Genomic DNA, 14,873 nt, shown 5'->3' on the forward strand with positions numbered 1-14,873 from the left:
CGTTTACGTCTAGGTGTTTCCAGTTAAGATTCAAGTGGTCCGGTCCGGTCCGGTCCGTCCCTGTTATTGGACCACTTCACCTATAGCAAATTGTGAGGTTAAAGGTTTGGCCCGCACCTACACTACTAGGGCAACGGGTTACCCCAGGTTCGTCCCTGTTAGTAGCTGCTGATTTGATCGATGTGTGTTCTGCTGCTAGATGCACAACTGTATGCCTTGAGAACAAAATCTTCGATGGCCATCTTACAAAAAAAGAAACTTCGATGGTAAATATTTCACTTGAAAACAGAAAATATTCAATATCACAAGTTGCAGACAAACACCAAAACTGAAACATCGATCATCAGAGAAGCACAAAAAGGCATCTACAGATCTACTCGAGGCAGGGGATGGCGGGTGTAGCGAAGCACTCTTGGAAGGGAAGGGGCGTGCCATCCGACAAGCTTTTCGCGCTCCCCGGCTACGCCTCGCAGCGTTCCGCGTCACCTTGCCCTGCTCCAGCTCCGGTAAATTTTGGAGATCGACGGTGAGAGGAAAAGTGGTGGAGCAGCTCGAAGGGGACGAGGCGCGAACAGTAGCTGGGAGTAGTCAGCTCCGGCAAATTTTGGGGGCTCCAGCCTGCGCCTCTCACTCGTCGCGGGCTCGCGGCGTGCCGGTGCCTTGCCCTGATCTACGGCGGCGCTGCGGTATGCATACAAGACGACAGGAGGTTCTTCCAGGATAAGGTTCGACCCTAGGGTCGAAAAGGTTATGGCCCTCTTGGCCCTATTTTTCGAGCCGACCAATTACCCTATTGGTGCCAAAATGCAGGTGCGGTTCAGCGGGTCAAAGATTAAACCGGACCAGCTGCATCTATAGTTTCCAGCAGTCCGACGCATAAAAGGCGTAATTTTTTCATTCATTAAACGCCCTTAATTTATGTAATTGTTAAAATGCACAAAAAACATAAAAATAGAAAGGGCCAATGAAGCATGCCAAAACCTAGCCATGGACTACTGCTCGTCGTTGCTGACAAGATCGATGATGCCCGGTCCGCCATGGTAGTTGGTAGACCGGCGGTGGACGAGGAAGGGGAGACTACGGTGACGGCAGCCACGGATCCCAGGCCGGGGTTGGAGCAGGAGACGTCGCGTGTGGGTGCGTGTCGGCGTGCCGAATGATTCACCAGCGTCACCTGCGCTAGCCAAGATTTACCAAGTTGCACGCCGAGGTCATCCCGCATAGCAAGGCCGGTCGAGCTCTCTATTGGCCATTGTGATGGCAATGGCCTCCTCGACGGCTAGACGTGAACGTTGGCTCCGAGGACGTAAACGCCGTCCTTGTCCTCCGCATCGGCATCGTCCTCGGGCTCGTACTCGTCCTCGGCTCCTCGCCCTCGTCGTTGTCGTCCTTCCCTCGTCGTCGTCCTCATCATCGTCATACTCGTCCTCGTCTTCGTACTCGGCCTCGTCGTCCTCGAGCTCGCGGTTGAAGAAGTCGACATCGTCGAGGTATGCCGCTTGGCAGTACGCGTCGAACTCGCGCGCCCCGAACGAGATCCAGTTGTACGAGGTTAGGGCTGAACGCTTGGATCGTCCCGTAGATCCAGCCGGCAAGATGGCTCGGCGGCGCTGGACCCCATGGCAGCGCTCTCGTCCCTCTTATGACGTAGATGATTCCCTAGCAACTACGCTAAAAAGATCTTAATACGTTGGGACTCCAAGTGCAGAGTGTTGTATCAAGGGAGTATCTCCCACACAAGGGTGACTCGAGGGTTTATATCGAACTCTGGGGAAACTGGATGGAAGAGTGTTTTCTTCTCTCTTCTTCAAGCAATCCTACAAGTAAAATAAATCCCTTGTGTCCCCAACTCCACCGTGTGATTGTCAAGCATAAGGTTTTGCGTAAATAAATAACATAAGTAGTAATAAAACAAGTAGAAACTAAACTAGATGAAATAACTAAGTAAAAAACTGTAAAGAGATTGATTGTTTTTATGTTTTAGCTGCAAATAAGAAGATAAATATTTTTGTATTTTCGAAATAAAATAGTGCAGCAAATAGAAAACAATGTAAAAGCAATATAAATGTGTTTCTTATGATAAAAAGTGAACCGGGGTTCATGGGTTCACTTGACTATTCTCTCGTAAAGTTGTGGTGGACAAAAAGCAATTCATCAATGAGACATGAAGGTACAAATAATATTATACGGGGTATGTAAGATCAGAATTAATATGGGCATCATGCCCTAACATAGAGATGATGCAACACACCTCTCTTATGCTCCACGAGAATGAAACTTCATCAATCTTGTATTAAGAATTAACAGAGCATAGCAATAAATACTTTGACATGAAGTTTGAATATCAAATATGCTACGTTGAACAAACAAGATAATCATTACTGTCACATCATGAACATAACACATGCATTCACTTTATCCCTAGTGAGGTAGCAAAAGAAAGGCAAAACCATAATAGCTCTTGAACATATTGTCACTATCCAATCACTGAAACCCTGCTACTACATCTAACACACATCACCCCACACACGCTCTTTCATAGATGTTGGATTAGAACATAAAATTAAGAACGGGGTACATAATATGCATCTATCAATACATCTCACAATATAATAAGATCAAATCTCATATAACAATATCATAGAACAATGATCCACCACATAGGTATTACAAATATGGCCATGGACCCGAACCTGGGTGATCTATCCATGACCAGGATGAAGCTTGGATGAAACTAAGCAGAGGTCCGAACCGACTGATGTTGAAGAATCAGCGGATGAGTTGTGGTTAGGGGTGAAATGCCACTCGAACCCAGAGCTAGCTGGTAGATCAAGCTACAGCCATAAACCCGTAGTCTAGAGGTGGACTACTCCCTCTTGATCATGATGATGATGATGATGACGTTGGAGAAGGTGGAGATCCCTCCGGCGGTGATCCCGGCCGAGTTTCCCCCTCCAATCTTCTCTCGCGGCCTCCGTTTTGGTGTTTCGTCTTTCAGCGGCGCTCTCCTCCCGAGAACTCTTTGGGACCATATATAGGGGTTTTTAGGGAAAAGCAAGTCGGTTCGCGAAAGAACTAGTACAAACGGACACTCGAGGGCTGAACAGAGGTGGGTGGCATGGCCCAGAAGTTTGGTCGTGCCACCTTGCCTCGTTTGGCCCTCGGACCTCTCCAGGTGTGCTTCAAAAGTCCATTGTATTCATCCCGGTGAAAAACAAAAATCCCAGGTCAATTTCACTCATATAGGTCCCTGGAAGTGAAAAATACGTGAATAGGGTTTTCCTATTCTGTAGGGTTATAAACCAAATAAAGGGGATCATTGGTAAATCCGCATAAATCAATGTAAAACATGGTATTATCATCATATATGCTACAAATATATGGGAATTCAATATGACAAAGGACAAAGTTCATGTATGCATTTTACATGCATCACCCTCACGTGGCATGGGAGGGACCGGTACGCGGCTAGAATTCAGGTACCAGCCTCCTCCCGGCAGCCCTGCATCGGGCCATGGCACCGACCGTTTCTCCTCCCAGAGCTGGCGCGCAAAGTCGACGGGGACGTACCGCTTGTGCTGCGGCTTCTTGCTGAAACCTGAGCCACCGGCCTCATGGTCATTCTTCCACTTGCGGTACGACCAACCTTTCCCATTGCGTCGGTCGGGTGGGTGGGTGGCGAGGTGGAGGTTTTTTGCAAAGGCGTGGTCAATTAAATGGGCACCGCCAAAGGCCCTTAAAAAGGCTAGGATTCCACCTCGCATTCAATGCGCTGCAATTAAAGCCACTGCGACGACGCCCACCAGCACATGCGTGCGAAAGGCGAGGCGCGCCATTAACCCGGGTAGAAAGTCGCCGGGCGGGCCCGTGCGAGAAGCGCACGAACGCAAACTCGTAGCATATTTGGGTCGCGTTTGCGTCTAGGCGGATAGGCCGGTCGCATACGTCGAGCTACTGGACTTCGGTACCATTTTTTGACCGCCTAATCCTAAATAGACGTTTCACGTTCGTTTACGTTGAGAGATGCCTTTAATAAGCAATTCCTCTAGCGCGCTTATTAAGAAGAGTTGCTGTGTTTAACATTTTCCCTCTCTGCCCCTATTTTAAACATAAGGTTGTAGCCTAAATTAATAACGCCTTAACGGCAAGGTTACACGGTACCGAAAGACAGCTTATATGCAATGAAAACAACAAAAATATGGAAAAAAGAAGCACGACTTGTTCATCATGGCCTTCGTCCAGCTCCGCAATTGGACCGGAGTAGACACAGAGTCGGTGAAGAAGCACGCCAAAGAAGAACTCATGCCACGTCAACCACAAGGAGGCCATCCATAGTAGCATCCCCGCCTGCCCATGGTAGCATCGTTCGGCCATGTTGGAAACCACACAAAGGAGGAGAACGCCTTGGACCTACATCAGCAGCCAACAACGGGTCACGGCGCACAGCGGTGAAACAGGCGGCCTTGGTGAGCGTGGCCTCGTTGGGCTCCACGCCCGTAGCATGCATCCTTCTGAAGATGTCGAAGCCACGCTTTCCATGGGCCTCTAGGTCATCCCCGATGATGCCTCCAAGTGGCCGTAACACTGGGGCGACTCTGAGCCAATATGCGCAAAATCGGAGGGCGTCCACATCGGAGTTGTTGGGCCGATGGGGGAGCAGCACGTCCATGGGCGGCATAGGAGCAGCGGCGCAGTGTCGGGAGAGTCGTGCCTTGGGCGTGGGGTGATACGTCTCAAACGTATTTATAATTTTTGATGCTCCATGCTTGTTTTACACCAATTTATATATGTTTTGCTCATACTTCGTTGCACTTCGATCTATACATTTTTCGGTACTAACCTATTAACAAGATGCCACAGTGCCAGTTCCCTGTTTTCTGCCGTTTTGTATTTCAGAAAAGTTGTACATGAAATATTCTCGGAATTGGACGAAACAAAAATTGAAGTCAATATTTTTCCGTAACGAAGACAGAGTCCAGAGGGGGGTAGAAGAAGTGGCGTAGGGCGACCAGACCAGCCCTAGGCGCGGCCTGGTCTTAGCCCACGCCAAGGGGTGGTGTGGGCCCCCTGGCCTCCACCAACCTCGACCTTCTGCCTATTTATTCACGATCTCGGGAAAACCCTGAACACCCAAGCCTCCATCCACGAAAAGTTCTGTCGCGGCCACTATTGCAGACCCTAGCTCGGGATGGTTCTGAAGCTCTTCCCGGCACCCTCGCCGGAGGGAAAATCATCGTCGGAGGCATCTAAATCGCCATGCCCACCTCCGAAGTGATGCGTGAGTAGTTCATCCCTGGACTATGGGTCCATAGCTGTAGCTAGATGGTTGTCTTCTCCAATTTGTGCCTCATGTTTAGATCTTGTGAGCTTCCCCAGCTACATGATCAAGATCATCCTTATGTAATGCTACATGTTGTGTTTGCTGGGATCCGATGAATATTGTATACTATGTTGAGATCGATTATATATTCTTATCATATGTTATTTGTGATCTTGCATGCTCTCCGTTGCTAGTAGATACTCTGGCCAAGTAGATGCTTGTGACTCCAAGAGGGGGTATTTATGCTCGATAGTAGGTTCATGCCTCTAGTTTTCTGGAAGAGTGACAATAACTTCTAAGATTGTAGATGTTTTGTTGCGACTAGAGAGAAAACAACAATATTTTATCCGAGGGTAATTCTCGTTGTTTACTTTACACACATGGCTTAATGCGATAACTGCTCCTTGCAACTTAATACTGGAAGGGGTTCGGACGATAAGCGGAAGGTGGAATATTAGTCATAGACGCAGTTGAATTACGGTTTATGTATTATGTTATAATGCCTAAACGAATCTCATAGTGTCATGTATGATCGGTATTCTGTCAATTTCCCAGTTGTAATTTGTTCACCCAGCATGTTATTTATCTTTATGAAGAGACACCTCTAATGAACTGTGTACCCCGGTCCTTTCCTTTACACTGATAAATTCATCTACTGCAATCATGTTCTGTTTAGTTTCCGCAAGCACTATTCTCTTTAATTACTGCAAACATCTTCTTCCACTCGATACATTAAATTCTTTGTGTTCAGCAAAACCGGTGAGATTGACAACCTTACTGTAAGTTGGGGTAAAGTATTTTGGTTGTGTTATGTGCAGGTTTCACATTGTTGCTAACGTCGGTAGTGCGTCCTGCCAATAGTCAGCTAGCAACACCTTCAGAAGTCACGCCTTTCTCATACTGGTCGATTAAACCTTGGTTTCTTACTGAGGGAAAACTTGCTGTTGTGCTCATCACACTTTCCTCTTGGGGTTCCCCAACGTCAACTGCTAGCATGATTTTTCTGGCACCCTTGCCGGGGATGAAGAGGATTTTTGCAAGGTGAGTCTCTCATCTCCAATCTCTTTACTTTGTTATAGTTTTGCTTAGTTTATTTTATTTTGTCTTGTTTGCTTCATTATATCAAAAACACAAAAATTAGTTTCGATTGTTGTTGTTATTTCTGTTGCTTAATTTTAATTTTGCTAAAATGGATCCGCTAAAAATACTAAGTTGTGTGACTTTACTAGCACACACAATAATGATTTTACTTGTACACCTATTGCTTCACCTGCTCCTGAAGCAGCTTTCTATTAAATTAAGCATGCTTTGTTAAATCTTGTTATAAAAGAGCAATTTTCTGGTGTTAGCACTGAAGATGCCACTTCTCACCTTAATAATTTTGTTGAACTTTGTGAGATGCAAAAATATAAGGATGTAGAAGGTGCATTATAAAACTGAAATTGTTTCCTTTCTCTTTGAGAGGTAGAGCTAAAGATTGGTTGCTATCTTTGCCTAGAAATAGTATTGATTCTTGGGTTAAATGCAAAGATGATTTTATTGGAAAATATTATCCTCCTGCTAAGATTATATCCTTGAGAAGCGACATAATGAAATTTAGATAATTTGATAATGAACATGTTTCTCAAGCTTGGGAAAGAATGAAATCTTTGGTAAAGAATTTCCCCACTCATGGACAGACTACTTGGATGATCATCCAAACTTTTTATGCAGGACTGAATTTTTTCTTCAAAGAACCTTCTGGATTCAGCTGCTAGAGGTACCTTTATGTCCATTACTTTGGGGGCTGCAACTAAATTACTTGATGATATGATGATAAATTATTCTGAATGGCACACCGAGAGAGCTCCACAAGGTAAGAAGGTAAATTCTGTCGAAGAAACCTCCTCTTTGAGTGATAAGATTGATACTATTATGTCTATTCTTGTTAATGGTAAATCACATGTTGATCCAAATAATATTCCGTTAGCTTCTTTGGTTGCTCAAGAAGAGCATGTTGATGTGAATTTTATTAAAAGCAACAATTTCAACAACTATGCTTATAGGAATAATTTTGGTATCAACAATTATAGGTCATATCCTTCTAATAATGGTAATGCTTATGGTAATTCTTATGGTAATTCCTACAGCAACAATAAAAGTGCACCCTCTGATCTTGAAGTCATGCTTAAGGATTTTATTAGTAAACAAACTACTTTTAATAAAACTGTTGAGGAAAAGCTTGGAAAAATTGATGTTCTTGCTTCTAAAGTTGATAGCCTTGCTCATGATGTTGAATTTCTTAAATTTAAGGTTATGCCTCATGATGTTAAAGAAAGTAAAACTTTGAATGCCATTCAAGTTAGAATTGATGAAAATGTTAGGATGTTGGTGGAATTGCATGCTAGGTGGGAAAGAGAAGATAAAATTGCTAGAAACAATAATTTGACTAAAGTTTGTACCATCACCACCACCAGTAGTAATGAAGTCTCAAATGCTAGCAAGCCTCCTACTATTAATGGTAAAATAATTGGTGTAGAAAAAGTCCCCGCTCCTTCAGCAAAATTGCCTAGAACAATTGAAACTGCTCCTGATAAGTGTGCTGAAATTTTTTGGAGTATGGGAGATAATAATCCTCTTACCTTTGATAATAATGACTTTGATTTTGATAATTGCAATATCTCTGAAGTAATTAAGTTCTTACAAAAGCTTGCTAGAAGTCCTAATACTAGGGCAATAAATATGGCTTTCACGAAGCATATTACAAATGCTCTTATGCAAATTAGAGAGGAGAAATTAAAACGTGAACCTTCTATTCCTAAAAAGATAGAAGATATCTGGGAGCCCATCATTAAGATGAAAGTAGATAATTTTTATTGCAATGCTTTATGTGATATTGGTGCAAGTATTTCTGTTATGCCTAGAAAAATCTATGATATGCTCGACTTGCCACCGTTGGAACAATGTTATTTGGTTGTTCATCTTGTTGATGTTGCTGCAAAGAAATCTTTGGGGAGAGTTGATAATTTTCTTATTATGGTTAACAATAACGTTGTCCACATTGATTTTTTTGTTTTGGATATTGAATGCAATATTTCTTATCCAAATATTTTTGGGAAGACCGTTTCTTAGAATTGTTGGTGCTGCTTGAGAGATGAGATTATTAAATATCAATTTCCACTCAGAAAGGTATGGAACACTTCCCTAGGAAAATAAATATTTCACCTTATTATTAAATAATTAGAACAAATTATGATATTGATACTTCTTCACTTGATAATACTTGATGCTAGCTCTTTTTCTGCACCTAGCTGAAAGGCATAAAGAAAAGCACGCTTGGGAGATAATCCATGTTTAATTTTGTAATTTTTCTTTTGTTGAGTCTTGGAAATTATTGCCTCTATAACAACCTCTCCTTATCATTTTTATTTCGTTTTTGTGCCAAGAATAGCCTCTAATAGGAAAAAAGTAAGATTTGGGGAAGTTGTTGTCCTGAAAGCAGATTTTGTGATGTCACCATAGAAATTCGTATAAATAGCCAGATCAGAATTTTGAGCTACCAATTTTTTTGCATATGCCCAAAGTTATTATCTAACTTTCGTTAGTTGAACACTTTTCGAGATGAGCAACAAAAGATTTTCGAAAAAATCGATCTTTACCTATGATATGTCTCCAACGTATCTATAATTTCTGATGTTCCATTCTTACATTATACCAATTGCTATATGTTTTATATACATTTTATATCATTTTTATGCATTTTCCGGGACTAACCTATTAACAAGATGCCGAAGCGCCAGTTCCTGTTTTCTGTTGTTTTTGGTTTCAGAAATTCTACACAGGAAATATTCTCGGAATTAGACCCCACGAAGACAGAAGTCAATATTTTGCCGAGACGGACCCAGAGAGCCAGAGGGGGGCCAAGGGGCCTCCACACCATAGGGGGCGTGGACCCACCCCTGGCCGCGCCACCAGGTGGGGAGGGCACCCTGGGGCCCCTCCGAGGCCGCCCTTCCGCCTATATATTCTCCCAGATGTGAAAACCCTAAGGATATCAGTCATATTCCACGAAAAGTTACGTAGCCGCCGCCATCGCGAAGCCAAGTTCGGGGGACAGAAATCTCTGTTCCGGCACGCCGCCGGGACGGGGAAGTGCCCCTGGAATCCATCTCCATCGACTCCATCGCCATCTTCATCGCCGTTGCTGTCTCCCATGATGAGGAGGGAGTAGTTCTCCCCCGAGACTGAGGGCTCTACCGGTAGCTATGTGGTTCATCTCTCTCTCCCATGGTGTGATCTTTATGTGATCATGAGCTTTGTAATCTAGTTGAATATGTAGATGTTTGATATCTACGGGAGCTTCTATTCTTGTAGACAGTGTTGGGCCTCCAAGAGCAGAGGTTTGTAGAACAGCAGCAAGTTTCCCTTAAGTGGATCACCCAAGGTTTATCGATCTCAGGGAGGAAGAGGTCAAAGATATCCCTCTCATGCAACCCTGCAACCATAAAGCAATGACTTTTCATGAATAGCACTTTCAAGACAAGCATCAATAAGTCTTGCATAAGAGTTAACTCATAAAGCAATAAATCAAAGTAAAGGTATTGAAGCAACACAAAGGAAGATTAAGTTTCAGCGGTTGCTTTCAACTTGTAACATGTATATCTCATGGATAATTGTCAATATAGAGTAATATAACAAGTGCAGTATGCAAATATGTAGGAATCAATGAACAGTTCACACAAGTGTTTGCTTCTTGAGGTGGAGAGAGATAGGTGAACTGACTCAACATAAAAGTAAAAAAGAATGGTCCTTCAAAGAGGAAAGCATCGATTGCTATATTTGAGCTAGAGCTTTTATTTTGAAAACATGAAACAATTTTGTCAACGGTAGTAATAAAGCATATGAGTTATGTAAATTATATCTTACAAGTTGCAAGCCTCATGCATAGTATACTAATAGTGCCCGCACCTTGTCCTAATTAGCTTGGACTACCGGATCATCGCAATACACATGTTTTAACCAAGTGTCACAATGGGGTACCTCCATGTCGCCTGTACAAAGGTCTAAGGAGAAAGCTCGCATTTTGGATTTCTCGCTTTTGATTATTCTCAACTTAGACATCCATACCGGGACAACATGGACAACAGATAATGGACTCCTCTTTAATGCATAAGCATGTGGCAACAATTAGTGTTCTCATATGAGATTGAGGATATATGTCCAAAATCGAAACTTCCACCATGAATCATGGCTTTAGTTAGCGGCCCAATGTTCTTCTCTAACAATATGCATACTCCAACCATTAAGGTGGTAGATCTCTCTTACTTCAGACAAGACGGACATGCATAGCAACTCACATGATATTCAACAAAGAATAGTTGATGGCGTCCCCAGGAACATGGTTATCGCACAAGAAGCAACTTAATAAGAGATAAAGTGCATAAGTACATATTCAATACCACAATAGTTTTTAGGCTATTTTGTCCCATGAGCTATATATTGTAAAGGCGAATGATGGAAATTTAAAGGTAGCACTCAAGCAATTTACTTTGGAATGGCGGAGAAATACCATGTAGTAGGTAGGTATGGTGGACACAAATGGCATAGTGGTTGGCTCAAGGATTTTGGATGCATGAGAAGTATTCCCTCTCGATACAAGGTTTAGGCTAGCAAGGTTATTTGAAACAAACACAAGGATGAACCGGTGCAGCAAAACTCACATAAAAGACATATTGTAAACATTATAAGACTCTACACCGTCTTCCTTGTTGTTCAAACCAATACTAGAAATTATCTAGATCTTAGAGAGACCAATTATGCAAACCAAATTTTAGCAAGCTCTATGTATTTCTTCATTAATGGGTGCAAAGTATATGATGCAAGAGCTTAAACATGAGCACAACAATTGCCAAGTATCAAATTATCCAAGATATTTTATCAATTACCACATGTAGCATTTCCTGTTTCCAACCATATAACAATTAACGAAGCAGTTTCAACCTTCGCCTTGAACATTAAAAACTAAGAACACATGTGTTCATACGAACCAGCGGAGCGTGTATCTCTCCCACACAAGCATTTATTCAAACAAAAACAAAAACAAAAGCACACATACGCTCCAAGTAAAGTACATAAGATGTGGCCGAATAAAAATATAGTTTCAGGGGAGGAACCTGATAATGTTGTCGATGAAGAAGGGGATGCCTTGGGCATCCCCAAGCTTAGACGCTTGAGTCTTCTTAGAATATGCAGGGGTGAACCACCGGGGCATCCCCAAGCTTAGAGCTTTCACTCTCCTTGATCATATTGCATCATTCTCCTCACTTGATCCTTGAAAACTTCCTCCACACCAAACTCGAAACAACTCATTAGAGGGTTAGTGGACAATAAAAATTAACATGTTCAGAGGTGACACAATCATTCTTAACACTTCTGGACATTGCATAAAGCTACTTGGACATTAATGGATCAAAGAAATTCATCCAACATAGCAAAAGAGGCAATGCGAAATAAAAGGCAGAATCTGTCAAAACAGAACAGTCCGTAAAGATGGATTTTATTGAGGCACCAGACTTGCTCAAATGAAAATGCCCAAATTTAATGAAAGTTGCGTGCATATCTGAGGATCACGCACGTAAATTGGCTTAATTTTCTCGAGCTACCTACGAGGAGGCGGGTCGAAATTCGTGACGAAGAAAGAAATCAGTAATCGCGCAAGTAATCCAAATCTAGTATGAACCTTACTATCAACGACTTTACTTGGCACAACAAAGCACAAAACTAAGATAAGGAGAGGTTGCTACAGTAGTAAACAACTTCCAAGCCTCAAATATAAAACAAAAATACTGTAGCAAAATAAACACATGGGTTATCTCCCAAGAAGTTCTTTCTTTATAGCCATTAAGATGGGCTCAGCAGTTTTAATGATGCACTCGCAAGAAATAGTTGTTGAAGCAAAAGAGAGCATCAAGAGGCAAATTCAAAACAAATTTAAGTCTAACATGCTTCCTATGCATAGGAGTCTTGTAAATAAACAAGTTCATGAAGAGCAAAGTAACAAGCATAGGAAGATAGAACAAGTGTAGCTTCAAAAATTTCAGCACATAGAGAGGCATTTTAGTCACATGAAAATTTCTACAACCATATTTTCCTCTCTCATAATAACTTTTAGTAGCATCATGAGCAAACTCAACAATATAACTATCACATAAAGCATTCTTATCATGAGTCTCATGCATAAAATTATTACTCTCCACATAAGCATAATCAATTTTATTAGTAATAGTGGGAGCAAATTCAACAAAGTAGCTATCATTATTATTCTCATCAAGTGTAGGAGGCATAGTATAATCATAATAAAATTCACTCTCCATAGTAGGTGGCACCAAAAGACCACTATCATTATAATCATCATAAATAGGAGGCAAAGTATCATCAAAGTAAATTTTCTCCTCAATGCTTGGGGGACTAAAAAGATCATGAAAACCAGCCTTCCCCAAGCTTAGAACTTTCTATATCATTAGCAACAATGGTATTCAAAGTGTTCATACTAATATGTTCCATGGGTTTTTTAATTTTCGCATCAAACCATCCATGTCTTAAATCGTAAAATAGAATAAGAAGCTCATTGTTGTCCATTATGCCAAACTAGTGTAAACAAGAAACAAAAAGATGCAATTGCAGGATCTAAAGGAAATAGCTTCGAGCACTCACACAATGGCGCCAGAAAAGTACTTTTACCTGGGACCGGAGTATGAATGTCTTTTACCTTTCCTCCCAGGCAACGGCGCCAGAAAATAGCTTGATGTCTACGGGAGCTTCTATTCTTGTAGACAGTGTTGGGCCTCCAAGAGCAGAGGTTTGTAGAACAGCAACAAGTTTCCCTTAAGTGGATCACCCAAGGTTTATCGATCTCGGGGAGGAAGAGGTCAAAGATATCCCTCTCATGCAACCCTGCAACCACAAAGCAAGAAGTCTCTTGTGTCCCCAACACACCTAATAGGTGCACTAGTTCGGCGAAGAGATAGTGAAATACAGGTGGTATAAATAAGTATGAGCAGTAGTAACGCAACGCAGAGCAACGCAAAGAAACAATGAAACAAGCAGCTGATAGCGATATTTAGGAACAAGGCCTAGGGATTAGACTTTCACTAGTGGACACTCTCAACTTTGATCACATAACAGAATAGATAAATGCATACTCTACACTCTCTTGTTGGATGATGAACACCACTAACTCGTGTAGGATTACACGAACCCTCAATGCCGGAGTTAACAAGCTCCACAATATTCAATGTTCATATTTAAATAACCTTAGAGTGCATAACAGATCAACATAACCAAACCAAGTACTAACATAGCATGCACACTGTCACCTTCACACTATGTAGGAGGAATATATCACATCAATACCATCATAGCAATAGTTAACTTCATAATCTACAAGAGATCATAATCATAGCCTACGCCAAGTACTAACATGGATGCACACACTGTCACCATTACACCGTGCAGGAGGAATAAACTACTTTAATAACATCACTAGAGTAGCACATGGATATATTGTGATACAAAACACATTGTAATCATAAAGGGATATAAATAAGCACTTCACTATGCCATTCATAACAGTGAATAAGTACTTCGTGAAATGTAGCCTAAGAGACCCACACGGTGCACACACTGTCACCTTTACACACGTGGGACAAGGAGTCTCCGGAGATCACATAAGTAAAACCCACTTGACTAGCATAATGACATCTAGATTACAAGCATCATCATATGAATCTCAATCATGTAAGGCAGCTCATGAGATTATTGTATTGAAGTACATAGGAGAGAGATGAACCACATAGCTACCGGTACAGCCCCGAGCCTCGATGGAGAACTACTCCTCCTCATGGGAGACGACGAGCGTTGATGGAGATGGCGGTGGTGTCGATGGAGGAGCCTTCCGGGGCACTTCCCCGTCCCGGCGGCGTGCCGGAACAGAGACTCCTGTCCCCCAGATCTTGGCTTCGCGATGGCGGCGGCTCTGGAAGGTTTCTCGTATCGTGGCTTTTCCGTATCGAGGTTTTAGGTCTGGGACCTTTATATAGGCGAAGAGGCGGCGTCAGGAGGTCAACGAGGCGACGACACCATAAGGCGGCGCGGCCAGGGCCTGGGCCGCGCCGGCCTATCATCTGGGGCCCCTGTGGCCCCCCTCTGGCGGCTCTCGGGTGTTCTGGATGCTTCCGGGCAAAATAGGAACCTGGCGTTGATTTCGTCCAATTCCGAGAATATTTCGTTACTAGGATTTCGAAACCAAAAACAGCAGAAAACGAAGAATCGGCACTTCGGCATCTTGTTAATAGGTTAGTTCCAGAAATTGCACGAATAAGACATAAAGTGTGCATAAAACATGTAGATATCATCAATAATGTGGCATGGAACATAAGAAATTATCGATACGTCGGAGACGTATCAAACACCACTAATTGTGTAGGATTACACGAACCCTCAATGCCGAGAGTTAACAAACTCCACAATATTCAATGTTCATATTTAAATAACCTTAGAGTGCAAGATAGATCAA

The sequence above is a fragment of the Lolium rigidum genome, chromosome 4, assembly GCF_022539505.1.
Source record: "Lolium rigidum isolate FL_2022 chromosome 4, APGP_CSIRO_Lrig_0.1, whole genome shotgun sequence".
Classification (NCBI taxonomy): Eukaryota; Viridiplantae; Streptophyta; class Magnoliopsida; order Poales; family Poaceae; genus Lolium; species Lolium rigidum.